This window comes from Myodes glareolus, chromosome 6 (genome assembly GCF_982192425.1).
Source record: "Myodes glareolus chromosome 6, mMyoGla1.1, whole genome shotgun sequence".
NCBI classification, from domain to species: Eukaryota; Metazoa; Chordata; class Mammalia; order Rodentia; family Cricetidae; genus Myodes; species Myodes glareolus.
In genome coordinates, this window is record NC_142031.1 from 117,871,643 (window position 1) to 117,887,571 (window position 15,929).

General features: G+C 44.3%; 1 non-coding gene across 1 annotated transcript; it reads right to left on the reverse strand.

Moving 5' to 3' along the window:
* Window positions 1-12,939: 12,939 nt before the first annotated feature.
* On the reverse strand, window positions 12,940-13,136 carry LOC125404499 (small nucleolar RNA SNORA73 family). The gene has a single exon (XR_007233297.2). It is a non-coding gene; the product is annotated as a small nucleolar RNA SNORA73 family (small nucleolar RNA).
* Between the last annotated feature and the right edge of the window lie 2,793 nt (window positions 13,137-15,929).

Consider the following 15,929-nt stretch of genomic DNA (forward strand, 5'->3'; position numbering starts at 1 on the left):
ACCCGGGACTCCTGGGCAGGAAGACAGGATCCCCCAGGTCCGGGGCGGTCAGAGTGGCGGGTTGGAGCCGCGGGAGCGAAGGCCAGGTCCAGCGGCGTGCAGCGGGTGGCGGGCGAGTTGGCTCCCTGGCAGGCGCCCGGGTCCAGCAAGCAAGTCTGGTGCGCAGCGAACCCAGGCTGGAAAGCGGCGACGCGCCCCGCGGGGTCCTCCTCCCCACAGGTCGCAGGGCTGATTTAATAGAATGTCGATAGAATCATTCGATGCCTTTTAGCTTGTGATCTTTATAAATGTCCCTCTATTAAATTAGAAAATGATTCTCTTCTCGTTTAATTGTATTCTTTCGTTTCTTATTTCCAATTAATTAGTCCTATCGACGTTGCAATATTTTAAGCTACTGGAGTCCGTTTCCAGTTAGAATATATGGGTCAACGCATTCAGTTTTATACTCGACAGAACTATATAATGTGGGTTTTAACTACTCATCCCCATCTGTCTTAAACACCTGGCTGCCTTGGGTCTCCTTCCTTGGGGTAGATGGGTCCTCATGGCCCCTCGGCGCTCTCCTGCTCATGCATGCACTGTTCGGTCCCAAAGACCGGTTGCCAGGGCCTTCCTTTGAGATTTTTTGTTTTAAACGCATCCAGCTCTGTGGGTCTTGGACAAGCAGACCTGTAGAGGGTATCAGCAAGGGGGGAGGTTCATCATCTGAGGGGTTGTGTTTTCCCTAAAGAGGGGAAAGATGAGAATTCTAGGTAGTAATGGTCCTTGTCCACTCCTCTTCGGCCCCTTCTTTACTTTTGATCACACTTTATAAATCTGGCTAGCCTGCAACCACTTACATAACCCTAGCTCACCTCAAACGTGCCTATCTCCCTGCCTCTACTTTAGGGTTACATGGCACACGCATGTGCCACCACTTCACGCGCATAAAGCTACTTTTAAGTATACGGAGTTGGACCCCCCTCCCCTCTGTTTTTTCTCTTTCTCTGTTTTGTCCCCTTACCTTTGCTGTGGTGGAGCATACACTTAAGACCCTCAACAGCTCTAGGACCCACAACCACCAGCCACCAACAGTCCGCTGTCCCTGTTAATGATTTCTCCTAGTTCATCCGCGCAGGTTCCTCCAACTTCTTTTGAGCTGGCGCTGCTTCCTCAGCACGCCACACACTATGCACACGTGTGGCAGCGGGGTAATTTAGGATAATTTAGGATGCAGGTCTTCTGCAGACTGCCTACCTGTAACCGGTAGCCCAGCGGCCCTACAGCCTGTGTATGTCAGGTGGCAGGGAGATGGGGTGCATCTTCCCTGTTTGGTAGGTGTGAAGGAGGGGGATTTCGGGGGCTCAGGGTGTGGCATCTGCCAAACCAGAGGCCAAAGCCTCTTTTCTCCACACCTGGAGGGGAATGAAGCTAGGAAAATGTCTACTTTGGGTTGGGGATCACCTTTTACATCCCCTTAGCTTCTTTTTCACTAGAGTCAGAAGAATTGTCTAAACTGCATGGCCTGTCACTTGGATTTGACTCTGCGAAAGCCACACTTCTAAGACCTATTTCCCAAAAGAGGTGGTGGGGTGGTGGTGGGATGGTCTAAAGACCCACTGAGGATCCAGGAAGGTGTCACCTCTCCCTCAGCAACAACCATGACAGATGACTTCCTGTCTTTAGTTTTGCAGCTGGTCACAGAGCCAGCGGACTGACTGGGGGGATTTACCATTCAAAGTCTGCAGGCTCCAAGCTTCTTGACAAACCAGATAAAAGGTAAGTGACCTCCCTCCAGGCCTAGATCTCTTTCCTGAGGCATCTGGGTGCTCCTTCCACAAACTGTAGGGGTGTGTGTGTGTGTGCACGTGTGTGTATGTGTGTATGTTCTCTATAATATACCACAGTTTTAAAGAGAAGGTGGACTCAGGTCTCCCAGAGAGGGAGCTCCTTGCTTCAGTGCTGACTGAATGAGAGAAGATTCTTCTAAGACATCTCCAATTGGCCTCTGGAAGGGCAGTTTTCCGAAAGGACTTGTGAACAGCCCCTTAATCCTCCCTCCATCCCCTGGGAAAGGTCCCTCTGCCTAGCTCCACTTCTCAGGCACTCTCTGTGATTGTCCTAAAGGGGTGTCCCAGCTGACCACCACCCGCATCCATCTCCCAGCCTCCCCCAGCAGTTCCTCTTTCACCCTGGACTAGAGCTGGGCCAGGCAGAGGGAGCGGCTTCAACGTGATTAGAGCAGTTGTCTGACACAGGCCAGAGTTGGTTGCCATAGCTTAGTTTCCAAGTAGAGCAGAGCCATTTTCCTGCCTCTGGCTATTCATCCCAACATTGGTCCCTCCCTGCTCCAAATGACCCTTGCAGTAGGATTTCTGCTCTCTTGGCCACAGCTAAGCTGTTTGACATGGTCTAAGTTAGAAAGAATTTTTAAGGTCCTTTGTGTGAGTAGCTTGGTTCTAAGAGACAGGGCAGTAGTTTAAATGTCATTGGTGGGCTGGCGGAATTGAAAGCCCTTTGGAAGAGGAGGTGTGCGCGGGCATACGTGTGTTTAAAAATGAGGGGACAAGACCAGGGGTAGTATGAGGAAGGAAGCAGCGCTTTCGGAAGAGTCAAACACAGAGCCTGGTGTTTCTCTGTGCTGGGCATGTCATAGAATGCAAAGCAGCCCTGGATCATCTTCCGCTTATGTTCTGCCAGTCCACTCTTGGGTGTCTCCTTTCTTGCCACACTACCTAACTTGCCATAGGATTTATATCTTTGGCTTTCAATTTTATCATTATGAAATTTTTATTTTTGCTATCTCCAGAGGCATTTTAACCACTACAAAGTAATCAACTGTAAGGGGAACACTTTCTTTCTTTTTTTTTTTTAAATTATTTATTTATTTATTTGTTATGTATACAATATTCTGTCTGTGTGTATGCCTGCAGGCCAGAAGAGGGCACCAGACCCCATTACAGATGGTTGTGAGCCACCATGTGGTTGCTGGGAATTGAACTCAGGACCTTTGGAAGCGCAGGCAGTGCTCTTAACCTTTGAGCCATCTCTCCAGCCCCCTGGTTTTTTTTTTTTTTTAAAAATCTGGAAGCAACTCATGGAGAAGACGTGATTTAAACTGGCTGGGAGTCATTTTTATATTTAGTTTTTATTGTTTAGTTTTGTTTTTCAAGACAAGCTTTCTCTGTGTAATAGTTTTGGCTGTCCTGGAACTTGCTCTGTAGAGCAGGCTAGCCTCAAATTTACAGAGATCCACCTGCCTCTGCTTTCCAAGTCCTGGGATTAAAGGTATGTGCCACCACGACCCAGCCAGTAGTCAATTTTCTATGGGTCTTGCATGTCCAGTTCACACAGCATACCATTAAGCAGTCCAGGCAAGAACAGTTTCTTGTTCAAATGGCTAGCCTTGCCACATTGAAGGCAAATTCCATAACAAGTTTCTTTGATACCCATCAACCTCTCTGAAGTAATTGATGCTGCCAGAAGTATACATGTCTCACTGTTGAGAAAAGTCTAAGTTCTTAAAATATTCTAAATGCCATGTTTTGTAGGTCTTAGAAATGCTGAAGATTATCTATCTAACTGATATATATATATGTATATATATATATCCTAACTAACATGACTACAAGTTTGACTATTATAGATGACTGTCTATTAATCCAGAATTTTTAATTATACATTTTTAAATGAACTGTATAAACATAATACCTTAAACAAGAATAGAAATGTACATGTAACAAAGTTGATTTAAACCAAGATCTATACCAATGTATTCTTTCTTATATCATATCACCCCCCTTTTTTAGAAAGAGATTTATTGTGACCATGAAACATTTATAATCAACCTCCCTTAAATGAATGCAAACATTTTTAAACAATCATTTTGGAAATCTGGGCGTTGTGTTCTCTAAACTTCTTCCTGATGTTTGTTGGGCACGGTATTTTTAAGGTTCACGGAGACCTTTCGGGGGTCTTGTTCTATCAAGCCATATTAGCCTGTAAGGAATTGACAGGTTCTCATCTTCTTTGGAAACAAAAGCAGAACCTCTTTTCCAAAGTACCATATCCTTAGACTCAAATTTTGAAATCAAGATACTTTAAAAATACATATGTTGGTTTAGCTTATCAGTCTCCAGAATTAAATGTCTCTCTACATTAAAAATATTCTAAGAAAACACAATAATATGCATAATTCAGATTTTCTGTGTATATTCCATCTTTACATGGCTTATTTCTCTTTACTCCTTTGATCTATGACTATCTGTACTCTTTTATAGTACTTTTACTGTCTCTTTAAAGACTTTGTTTTATTTTAAAATTGTTTCTTTTTATAACTATCTATACTTTTTCTTCTCTTTCTCAAACCTACATACATTTTTTAAACACACTATGACCTGTCCAGAGATTTATTTCTGTCTGAATCTGTCTTTATTGCATATCTGTAGTCATTTTCTGACCAGGAGCACTTTTAAAATGGTAAACAGCTTGGTCACAGTGGCCCTGAATGCTGGGCCTTGACCTTAAAATATGGTGGAGGCACATCACTGCCTCTGTGAGTCACACTCTCCCCCCAGCTCCTCAGCCTGTCTATGTCACCATTAAGCAACTTTGTAGCACACTGCCCACAAAGCCCATTTAAGTGTAAGATCTCCCCAAAGAGCCAGGGCCATTCCGGTTGTCAACACAACCAGGAAGCCCTTTCTTAAAGAATTCACACAGTTTTTGCTGCTAATGCTGAGTTAGGAAGTCTTCTCTTAAAGTATCTATGTCTCTGCTTGTCACCAGCAAACAGTCTCCTTCAGCAGCTACATGACCTCTCTTTGACTCTGCCTACTTTCTCTTTCTCTACCTCTTCCAGCCTGGCTATATTCTGCCCTGACATAGGCCAAAGCAGCTTTATTCATTAACCAAAAAGAGCAACACACATACAGAAGGACATCCCACACCAGTGATACACTGTTGGAAGCCAACTCTGAACTGCTCAGCCATCCCTGCAGTTCCCAGAAGAGGGGCAGATACAGGGTGACTGCCGCATGTGAACTCAGTCACATGCTACAGGTGAGAGACAGGTTTGCTTCATTTCCTCCCAAACGGCGTATCTAGCAAGTGGTTGAACCACTTGGAAGGGAACTGCTTTATGGAGAAATCCTGTCTCTAAAAAAAAATTAAAAATAAATTTAAGAGGACTCCCAACCAGTTTAAATCACCCCTCCTCCATGAGCTTCCACCAGATTTTTTAAAAACTATATACAACGGCCATGGTGGTGGTGCACGCCTTTAATCCCAACACTCAGGAGGCAGGGACAGGTGGATCTCTGTGAGTTTGAGTCCAGTCTGGTCTACAAATGAGTTCCAGGACAGCCAGAACCATTACATAGAGAAACCCTGTCTTGAAAAACCAAAACCAAAGAATTCACAAATGAAAGTTGCTTCCCTTACATTCCCTTACAGCCAGAGTTTGAACCCAGTCTGTTCTGATCTCAGGCTGTCTTGGTCTAGGTCCTGCACTGGCTGGGTACTCATGGTATACTTTGCACAGGAGAGGTATGTCCTGTGACCTGTGACCTCTGACCTGTAAGCTGGACACCGTGTGCCCTCTTCCTGAAGACCAACTCCAGCTGCCTTTAGGAGTTTAGCCTTATGTCATTCAAGAGTGATGATGATGGGAAGGCCGCAGTGGGAGGCCAGGTGAGATGGGAGAGAGGAGGAGCAGGCAAGCTCCTCCTCTTGCAGGAAGGAAGCTAGAAGGAGGCCACGGAGGACAATTGTTGGACGCAACTCCTGAAAGTCACATATTAAGCATAAATACAATTAAAGATTAAGATGTAAAACCCAAAATGCAGATTATTGAAAAGTAACCAGAAAAAAATGGAGATAAAAAGCAAGAGAGGAAAATGGGGTTTTTAAAGGAATAATTGACAAAAGTCACAAAAGTTGCAATGAACAATGTAGTTTGGTGTGTATGTGTGTTATAAAATGTCACCACAATCAAGGTAGTTAGTGCCTGTGTGCGTGCATACCTGTGTGTACAGAGAACACTTAGGGTACTCCCTCTTAACAAATGTCAAGCAGACTGTACTTGGTTAACTGAAATCACCATGCTGTATGGACTTCACATCTCTGGAATCCATTCATTCTATTGAATTTGATATCTAGACCCTCAGACCATGACCTTGCAGTATAACGAACATTCTGTTCCCAGTCTGCCTAGATTCTGTGGGTGAATCGTCCTCCCTAGGACTTACCAGAATGTCTTCAGGCTTTCTCCATTCTGGATCAAAGGATAGGATGAATTTCCTTCTATTTGTGGCCGAATACTATCCAGCAGTGCAGACTGCCCACCCTCTCAGGAGTCTTCTCCTCCTCCTTTGTTTTGTTTTGTTTTGAGACAGCATCTCTGTATGTATTCTTGGCTGTTCTGGAACTCACTCTGTAGACCAGGCTGGCCTTGAACCCACAGAGATCCACCTGCCTCTGCCTCCTGGGTTAAAGGCATGTGCCACCACATGCCCAGTAGAGCTCTGGATTTCTAAAACGAGTTGGGGGGTGCTTCCTAAGAAAACATTAAAATTTTTTATTTATTTTATTTTATGTATATGAGTATTTTGCGTGCGTGCACACGCGCGCGCGCGCGCGCACACACACACACACACACACACCACGTCATGTGAGTGTCTGTTGCCTGGAAAAGTCAAAGAAGGCATAGGATCCTCTGAGACTGAAGTTACAGAAGGCTATAAGATGCCATGTGGTGGCTGGGAGCTGAATCTGGTCTTCTTCAAGAACAGGTAGAGCTTTTAACTGTTATGCCAACTCTCTAATCCCAAAGAGATGTTTAAAACAAAACAAAACAGAAACATTATTTGTGTGTATGTGTGTGTGAATGTAGTGTATGTACACATGTGCAGTTCTATCCTCCTGTGCATGGAAAGTGGTCAGATGAGGACATCAGGTGTCCTGCTCTGTCACCTCTGCCTTATTCTCTTGAGACAGGGTCTCTCACTGAGCCTGGAGATAGCCTAGTAGACAGCAAGTCCCAGTGATTTTCTGTCACTGTCCCTACATAGCTTTGTGTGTGTGTGTGCGTGTGTGTGTGTGTGTGTATGTGTGTGTGTGTGTGTGTGTGTGTGTGTGTGTGTGTGTGGTAGTGGGATCTAAACTCAGGCCCCAGTGCTTGAGTAGTTAGTACTCCTATCCACTGACCTCTTCATACAGCCCCAGAGAAGCATTTCAGTTGCCTTCCCTGGGTGAGTGTCGTGGTCTCAACAAGGGGCAGCCTTTCCAGTTCCCTCTCACAGCATCTAGGTGGTGTGCATGAAGGAGGCAGGCCTCCAGGAGAGGGAACTCCAGAATTGACATAGATGAGAGCTGGTAACACAGGACCTGGACCCAGCAATCAGGGAAGGGGCACGGGGTGAGATTGAGGGCAAGGTGACTGTGAATGCTGCCAAGTTGGTGACGAGGAGAGTGTTTGCCCACCGGCATTAAAATCCCATGAATCATTGACAAGAAACCAAACAGCACTGGATCTATATAACAGTTTGAACTTGTACTGCTCCAAGTAAAATCAAATTAGAAATATTTCCCCAATTAGATTATGCAAACGCTGACACAGAGCTGAGCAGCGCTTGGTGTTTGTGTGACAGCAACCCTACCTTACACCTCGCACAGCGAGGATATTCTCAAGCACACCCACCTCGACACCGGGTTGTGTCAACATTCTACCTCTAGATAATAAATATGAGACATAGCACACACTGCTTTTAATTGCATCGATAAACTGGGATTAACCCCCAAGTCAGGCTTCACTATTGCAATTAAATGTCCTCAAATAAATGGTTTCCTCAGTAAACAAATGGAAGGGGCTGTGTTTGCCCTGAGTAATAGCAGGTGTAATATTTTACTGGCTAAAGCTAAGTATTAAGTGGAATCACTCACAGGACCTGATTTATTCCCTGAGATCGGAAAGTCATCTTTCATACGTCATGGGCTGCTTTGGTACTGTATAAACAGCTAATGATCTCCTAAATCAGGCCAGCTCGACCTTGCCTTTCACCAGAGCTGTTGGGCCTTGGAAATCAAGAGTTGGGGGCTCCTCTAGGAGCCCGGGAAGCTGACTGTCTTGGACACACAGTTGGCTGTTCTTTGTGGTTTGGTCTTTAGGTTCTAGGATTCAAAATTCCGGAATGTGTGCAGAGCTGAGTGCTTGGCACAAAACCCAGGGGCTCTTTGTGGATCATTAGCTGATTTGCTTTCTGGTTTCTGTAGAGGCGTGTTCAACTTGCAGCCAAATACAAAATTGCTGCTTAACACAAAATTGTAAACGTGTGTAAAACATCATGAGGTGAGTGAGGTAGGTGTTTGTGTGTATGTTTGGCAAGGTTCTCAAGGATGACCTTTGTGTATTGGAAGCCCCTTTGGCCATGGGAATAACCCAGATGTTCATCTGGGTCCTGGTGAGGCCCTACCTTTTATGACCCCTGAACTCTCTTGGTGAAATTTACAAAGAATTCTTTTTCCTTTTTTTTATTTTTATTTTTTTGTTTTGTTTTGGTTTTGTTTTGTTTTTGCTTTTGAGACAGGGCTTTAGTTCATTATGTAGCTCAGGCTGACCTTGAACTTGCAGTAGTCCTGTTTTAGTTTCCCCAGTACTGGGATTTAGGCCTGAGCTACTGTTTCACAAGGAATTTGTAAAAGCCAAATTAATCTCTTTCACAAGAACACCTTTCTTTGTCTCGGTGTTTGGACAGAGAACAGGCTTTGATGGTTCTGAGGTTCACAGCCTAAGCCCAGGACTGTATGTACCAGGGCCTGGGCAGTGAGAAAAGAGCTCATGTCCTTAGGGGCTAGGGTGAGAGCTCCTAATAAATAGGACCTAATCTTCCACAGAGTAAAATGGAGCAGCATTCTTTTCAAAAACGTCCTATGTACATATGCACAAATTTGTTTACTTAGTGTGGGAGTGGGTGGGGCACAGCACATGTGTGGAGGTCAGAGGACAATTTGTAGGAATTAGTTATCTTCTTCACGTGCATCCCAGAGATTACAACTCAACTGTTAGGCTCTGCAGCTGCACCTCTACCTGTTGAGCCATCTTTCCAGCCCAGAATATCATTTTTGTTCCATGCAGTCCAGAAGGTGCAGACCAGTGTTTCTGAAATCTAAAGTTTAACTGGTTCTCAGCCTTATTTGTTTGTTTTGAATTTGTGTATTCTTTTAATCTGGCTTTATTTTTTTTAAGTGAAAAATCTATGAGAATTTGTGATTTTTGTACCTTTTGTGCTCATTATAAATCCATTGTAGAATTCAGTGGTTTAGAGTGCTGACTGCTCTTCCTGGGGACCCTGGTTTTGTTCCCAACTCTCCAGTTCCAGGGAATCCAAGCAGGAAAAATATTCATATGTGTGTGTGTGTGTGTGTGTGTGTACATATATATATATACATATATATAAAATAAATGAATCTAAAAAATTAAAATAAGTAAATTACAATAGATTCATCTGCAATAATTTTCCTGCAGTTTATTTACTTGGTTGCTTTTTCTTTTTCTTTTTTCTTTTTTTTAGGCAAGGTCTCATTATATAGCCTTGACTGTCCTAGAATTCACTATGTAGATCAGTCTGGCCTCAGACTCACAGAGATCTGCCTGTCTCTGCCTCCCAAGTGCTGAGATTAAAGGTGTGTGCCATTAGGCCTGGCCCTGTTGCTTCTTGAACTTTGCACTGAGAAGTATTGACCTATAAATCTAATAGTTGCATATCAAGCTATTTAAAATAATGCATTATATTTAAACAACCTACCAAGCAAGTCCTGGTGTTCTTTCTGGTCAATGGGACAAAGATTCTCTGAGTTGAGCAGAGACCATCTTGTTCGGACCAGATACTCTGAGGGCTTAGCATCACAAAGAGGGGATGAAGGTCTCAATTAGCTTTTACTACTTTGAGATGGCCTGCAGGGCATGACTGTTCCCTCCCCGGAGCTGCCCTCTGTACACCAGAGACCTAAGCTCCTACTGGGGATATTGATTTAGTTAAAGAGCAATTTAGGGCACATTTTATTAATATGCTCGACATCAGCGTCACTGTCGCCTTTTCGTCATCTTAAATGATGTCCGAGCCCACTTATTTTTAGTTAGTGGATCTTTCCTAATTAGATCACCGCCGGGTGTGGGAGGGGCACGTGCCCAGCTACAACCCAATCAAAAAATATGCACCAAAATTACCGTGTGACTTAAATATATCAGAATTACCTTTCTTCTAACTGATGGCCTAGAACCTAAAAGATATAGTTTGTCTTTCCCAAACTGTTATAAAACATTTTTAGGTGATAAATGCTATCAGATGGAAATAAAATATTTAACACACAGGACCTCTTCCCGAGCGTGAATATATCTACAGATAATTGTAAGCTCCTAGGAATACTTGATGGGAAATATATTGATAATACAATTTTTCTTTTCAAAGAGATTGTAATGATTGCAAATTTGGTTTGATAATTAAATTAATAAGGAATGTGAGATTCCAACATGGGCCTCTCAGTGATATACAGAGCTAATATCTGTCTTGCCAACTAAAGAGGTTTTAAAAGACTGTGTCAGGTGATCTTCGCTGGTGTTTTTTCGCCCTTTGAAGTTAGGTGTGTCAAGTGTCATCTCTGAAAATTTTCATGAGAAAAAAAATGATCCACTAATACCCTTATTTTACTGTTAAAAAATATTTAGAACAGGGGCTAAAGAGATGGCTTCAGCTGAGATGGCTGACCTGCCAGTTTCATGCAGGAACACTCAGTTGGAAGTGAGGGTAGGTGGGGTTGCTGTGTGCTGGAGACACAGGTGTCCTGAATGGGGCACCCAGTTCTGTTGGATTCTGTTCACGTTCCTTGGCTTTTGGAAGTCTGTAACCTTAGGCCCTCTGACTGTGACCATCCTGATGGCCTTTGCATACTGGCCCCATCAGGTCTTGAACAAGTAAGTGAGTGTTGAGCAATTCAGATGACTGCTCTGGCCAGACCCTGGAGGACTGGAATCTTCCAACGATGTCCTATTGGTCTCTGCTGTTTCATCTTGTCCAAGCTGAAGAATTATCTAATCACAGTAGTCATGAAGAGACCAGAGGTAGTCCTGCAGAATTGAGGGGCTTGGAAAGGCTCTGTGTCTGGGGCTTACAGAGATGGTGTAAGGCAGAACAGGGATGAAAACCATGTGTCTCTGACTCTAAAAACCAACCCCTATACAAGTGTCATAAGACAAAAACCATTTTTTTCTGGGGGTTGGCTTATAGTTTCAGAGACTTAGTCCGTTATCACCATGGTGTGGAATGTGGCAGTGGGTATGGCAATGGAGAAGTAGTAGAGAGCTACATCCTGATCTGTGGGCGGGGAGGGGAGAAGGGCAGGGCACACGGGATGGGAGCATGAGGTTTTGAAACCTCAAAGACTCCCCCAGTGACACACTTCCTCCAACAAACCTACTCCAACAAGACCACACCTCCTAATCATTATCAAATAGCACCACTCCCTGAAGACTAAGTATTCACATAAATGAGCCTATGGGGGCCATTCCTATTCAAACCAATCCAGAGTGGTGGAGTCCTAGAGGAGAGCGGGTAGCAATCAGAAGCCAGACCAGCGGCTGAGTCCTGATTAAACTGGCAGCTTCTGTAAGGCAGTCACTTGGTGACCTGGGATTGAATCCAGGCTCACATGTCAGACAAGTACTGTACTGCTGAACACGTTCCCAATCACCAGAAAGCCTTACTGATTCCGTGAATGGTTGACTGGGCTTTAGCATCTTCTCAGATGCACACAACAGGAAAAGTCCTTGCTGGAGGAGCAAAGTGTGCCATGGCAAAGCCTGTGTCAGCCCCAGGAATCCAGATGCAGGTATCTGCCACCGACACTGGTCTGGAGCAGAGACTGCTGCTCTACGGTCGCTTTGGACAGCAATAGTGAACAGAGCAGGTGAGGCCCTCTGCTTCAGGTGGCTCTGGGCCCAGGCATGGGGTCCTGCTGGGCAGGTGGGTGTACTGGTTAGTTTTGTGTCAACTTGACACAAGCTGGAGTCATCAGAGGAAGGAGCCTCAGCTGAGGAAATGCCGCCAGGAGACCCAGCTGTAAGGCATTTTCTCAGTTAGTGACCAGGCAGGGAGGGCTCAGTCCAGGACTGGGTGCCCTGGGCTGGCGGTCCTGAGTTCTATAAGTAACCAGGCTGAGCAAAGCCAGTATACAGTCTCCCCCACTCCCCATAGCCTATGCCTCAGCTCCTGCCTCCAGATTCCAGCCCTGCTTGAATTCCTGACTTCCTCCAATAATGAACTCTGATTTGGAAGTGTAAGCCGAATAAACCCTTCCTTCTCCAGCTTGCTTTTTTTTTTTTAGTCAATTTTTTTCCTTTATTTTACACAAATGTTAACATCAGTTTTGTCAGGCATATCATATTTATAGTCTAGAAATAAGTTCTATAACCCATTCTGTACCATTTATGGTCTATATGGTCTTGGCGAAAGGGACAAGGCAGTCCATGGACATCCTACCAGGATATGGACACACACAGCACATGGCCCTCAAAAAGGGGCAAAAATATGCTAAAGTTCAAACCTAGCCTCTTTAATATACATTTACCAGACCCAGAATAGCTAGGGAGAAGTGCTTGCTTAGCACCGGCAATGTTCTATGTCGAACCCTAATACAGCAACTTTGCCAAACTACATCTAGTTACAAGGTTCCAAAATCAAGCACCAAGAAGGTTACCTGCTGTTAGCCTTCAGCAGGTAGCTGTGCAGATCCCTTGTCTTCCCTCTATCAGTGACTTGCAATCACTGAGGAGTTAGTTCTTAACCAACAAATAACTTGTGATCACTGATGAGTTCTGCAAAAGAATGCATTTTTTTTTCATAAGTAAAATTTTAAAGCAATTTCCCAATCACACAGTCTTACTCCCAGATCTCGTGATTTAAGACCATTTAAGACACGGTTTGTCTCCTCAGTCATCGTCCAGAGGACTCTGAGAAGCCGTCGGAATATGCAGGCGCAGACTCAAAGCCCAGCTTCATCTCCAACGTTGTGGAATGGGACTGTACATCACAGGGCAGGGCCCTATTTCTTACCCCACTAGGGCAGATCCCGGGGAGAGTGACCTTCCGGGGTAACCACGTTGAACCCAGTTTGATTTTGGGTCAAGGTGTTTTGTAGCAGCAATAGAAACCCTAACTAAGAGAGTTGGGGTTTCTGAGTCAGTTGGTCTGGGCTCAAGGTTTGGTGGGTCCAGTCTTCCCGGAACCTGTTCAGGACTCGGTAACCCAGACCATGAGTTCGTTTTTTGTTCCTGTTGATCCTGTGAAGACTACACATTCCCTGCATACTGTGGTCCCAGGACGAAGGCCTTTGGGAATGGGAATCTGGGCCCTCAAGGCCTCAGAGGGATGCAGGTTCAGGACAAGGCTAGAGCAAGGCAGTGTAAGGCCGAGGGAGAGAGAGAAAGAGAGAGAGAGAGAGAGAGAGAGAGAGAGAGAGAGGCCCAAGCTGAAGCAAGAGTGGGAAGCAGTACCTTGGCCCACAGTGAAGGGTCAGGGGCTTTGGCCAGTTGCAAAGAGAATCCGGTACTTCCAGCAGCTTTCCAGACACCTGCCCAACTAGCAGGCGGGAAAGCAGGAGATTCTAAAACAACCCAAATTTCATAGAGATGTCCAAAGCCCTGCAGCTTCAGGCTGTGTCCAAAAACCCCTTAACTCTGTCAGGTTCCAGGTAGTAGAACTATCTAGAGGCATTGGGGTTGTGACCATTTTTATCTTCAGAGGACTTTCCAAATATTAAGTGCAATTTATCAGTGTTTTGTAGAAATTAATTTCCCAAGGGATTTCTCTATATTATTCTAATTGCTTTCCATTGACCAACTAATTTTTCAAATTGCAGTTTTACAAAAAAAATATTCTTAGATGAGAAGTGTCTTGGTGGGAATACTGCTCTCAGAGAGGTTTGTAATCTTTATATCTGGACTTACATATTGCCCTTCTATTGACACTACTTTTTGATTAATATTGTGTAGAACACTCCCTAATGCACCAGCAGAATTAACTATGCAGAAGCATTCAGGCACACAGACATTATATTGATGAAATGACGTTTTATTGACAAAATGACAGTTTAATACTGAGCTCTCCTGAAACTGTTTATCTCATCAATTGCCTCTATTCTGATAGTGAACCTGTCAAGGCAGCAGTGATATAAATCTGTCCTGTTCATCATGCTGTTGATGATTCGGTGGATCATTCTGGACACCTTGCAACATGGACGGTGTCTCGTTAGGGTATCCTAATTCCAGTTCATTTTTGTGGTCATCCTGCAGATGGTGGTCCTGGAATACACCCTGTCATTGCTTTCTTGCAAAGCTCTCCATTGTGTACCTTTGGTGACCTCGGTCCTGCTTTCTCCTGGCTCAGAGACCAAACGGTATTTTCTAAACTCATGTGTTGAAGACTGAATCCCCAAGAGAGATCTCGTTTGGAAGCAGGGTCCTCAGAGATAATGACTGTAGGAAGTTGAGGTCGGTAGGGTGTTCCTAATCCAATATGACCAGTGTCCTTATAAACATAGGCAGCAGTGCACACAGAGGGATGTCATGTGTGGACTGGCCTGATGCTGCAACAAGCCAAGAGCTGCTGGAAGCTGGAGAGAGGGTGACTCTTGTCCACACCAGGACACTGGGCTCTATCCTCTGGACTACAAGAGAATGGTTTTTCTATGAGTATACAGTCATTTTGTGAAAGAACAGGTTTTATTGCAGTGTTTTCCAATGTTTTTATTATATACTTTGTTTAAATAAGAAAACTGAATTTTTGTTATTTGGGTTTCTCAGTTTTTACTATGTTCGACAATTCTTGGATATAAATGCATAATATTTAAACAGTGATATTTTGGGATTCTCATTGCTGAGCCCAAGGTTAAGCATGCTAGGCTATGGATGAGGTTCCCACAGAGATTCCTGGGTAACAGAGGTCTGGGTGTGAGAGAATACACTTCATGGTTGGGAACCCCTTCATTCACATCACAGAATAGAGTATGGGTGCCCAAGCACCCCTGTAGACAACTCCTCAGTATTTCCCTCTGGGAGTGAGCTCCAGCAAAACATATGCTCACACGGAAGCTAGATGTGGTCACCAATGACTTTTGCATCTGGCTCTTTTCTCTGGTCCTTACTGAAAAGAAAAAGGTCAAAGTCAGTGGGGGCAACAGAGAAAAACCAGCCTCAATGCAGTTTAGCGTGACAGTGTTTTGTAACTACCCAAGGATGATCAGATCTCTCCTCAGAACTTAATGGTTTGGAGTCAAGAGTAGGCCAGCAGCTGCCCTTCTGCTGTATCACCTAGGATGCCCGGCACTCTGGGATCCAGGTGCTGCTGTCCTGCCCCTTGAACATCTGTGTACTAACTAATTGGCAGTTTCATTGGAGAGGTATTAGAACCAAGGAGGAATATCATTTGCAGTTTCCTTCCCTCTTCTGTGCCATGGTGTTCATCAGAAGGACCACCCATGTATTGGTTATCAGAGACCAGCTTCACCAAAGATACCACTTACCAGGGTAGGGGCATGGGGATTAAAAAAGTAAAGAGAATGAAGATGCAAGTGAAAACAATAAAACAAGCACAGGACAGCACAGGAGGGAGCTCCAGGGAATACTGAAATCACCTGTGTTTAATTTCTATTTGCTTAAAATAACCCCCACCCAAAAAGGTAGGAGTAAGATTTTTAAAAAAACTGCATTAACGTGATACAAGAAAATGAACTACCGTTGAAAGTTGCAGGCTACATTCTTAGTTAAACATTCTGCTGCTAGAACAAGACAAGTAACACTCACACCTGAAGCCAAAACATTCTGTAGGCAAACCACTCCCTGGAAGGAATCCATTGTTATTTCCCTAAGGGAGTAGGAACTTATTTGGATCCTTTAGACT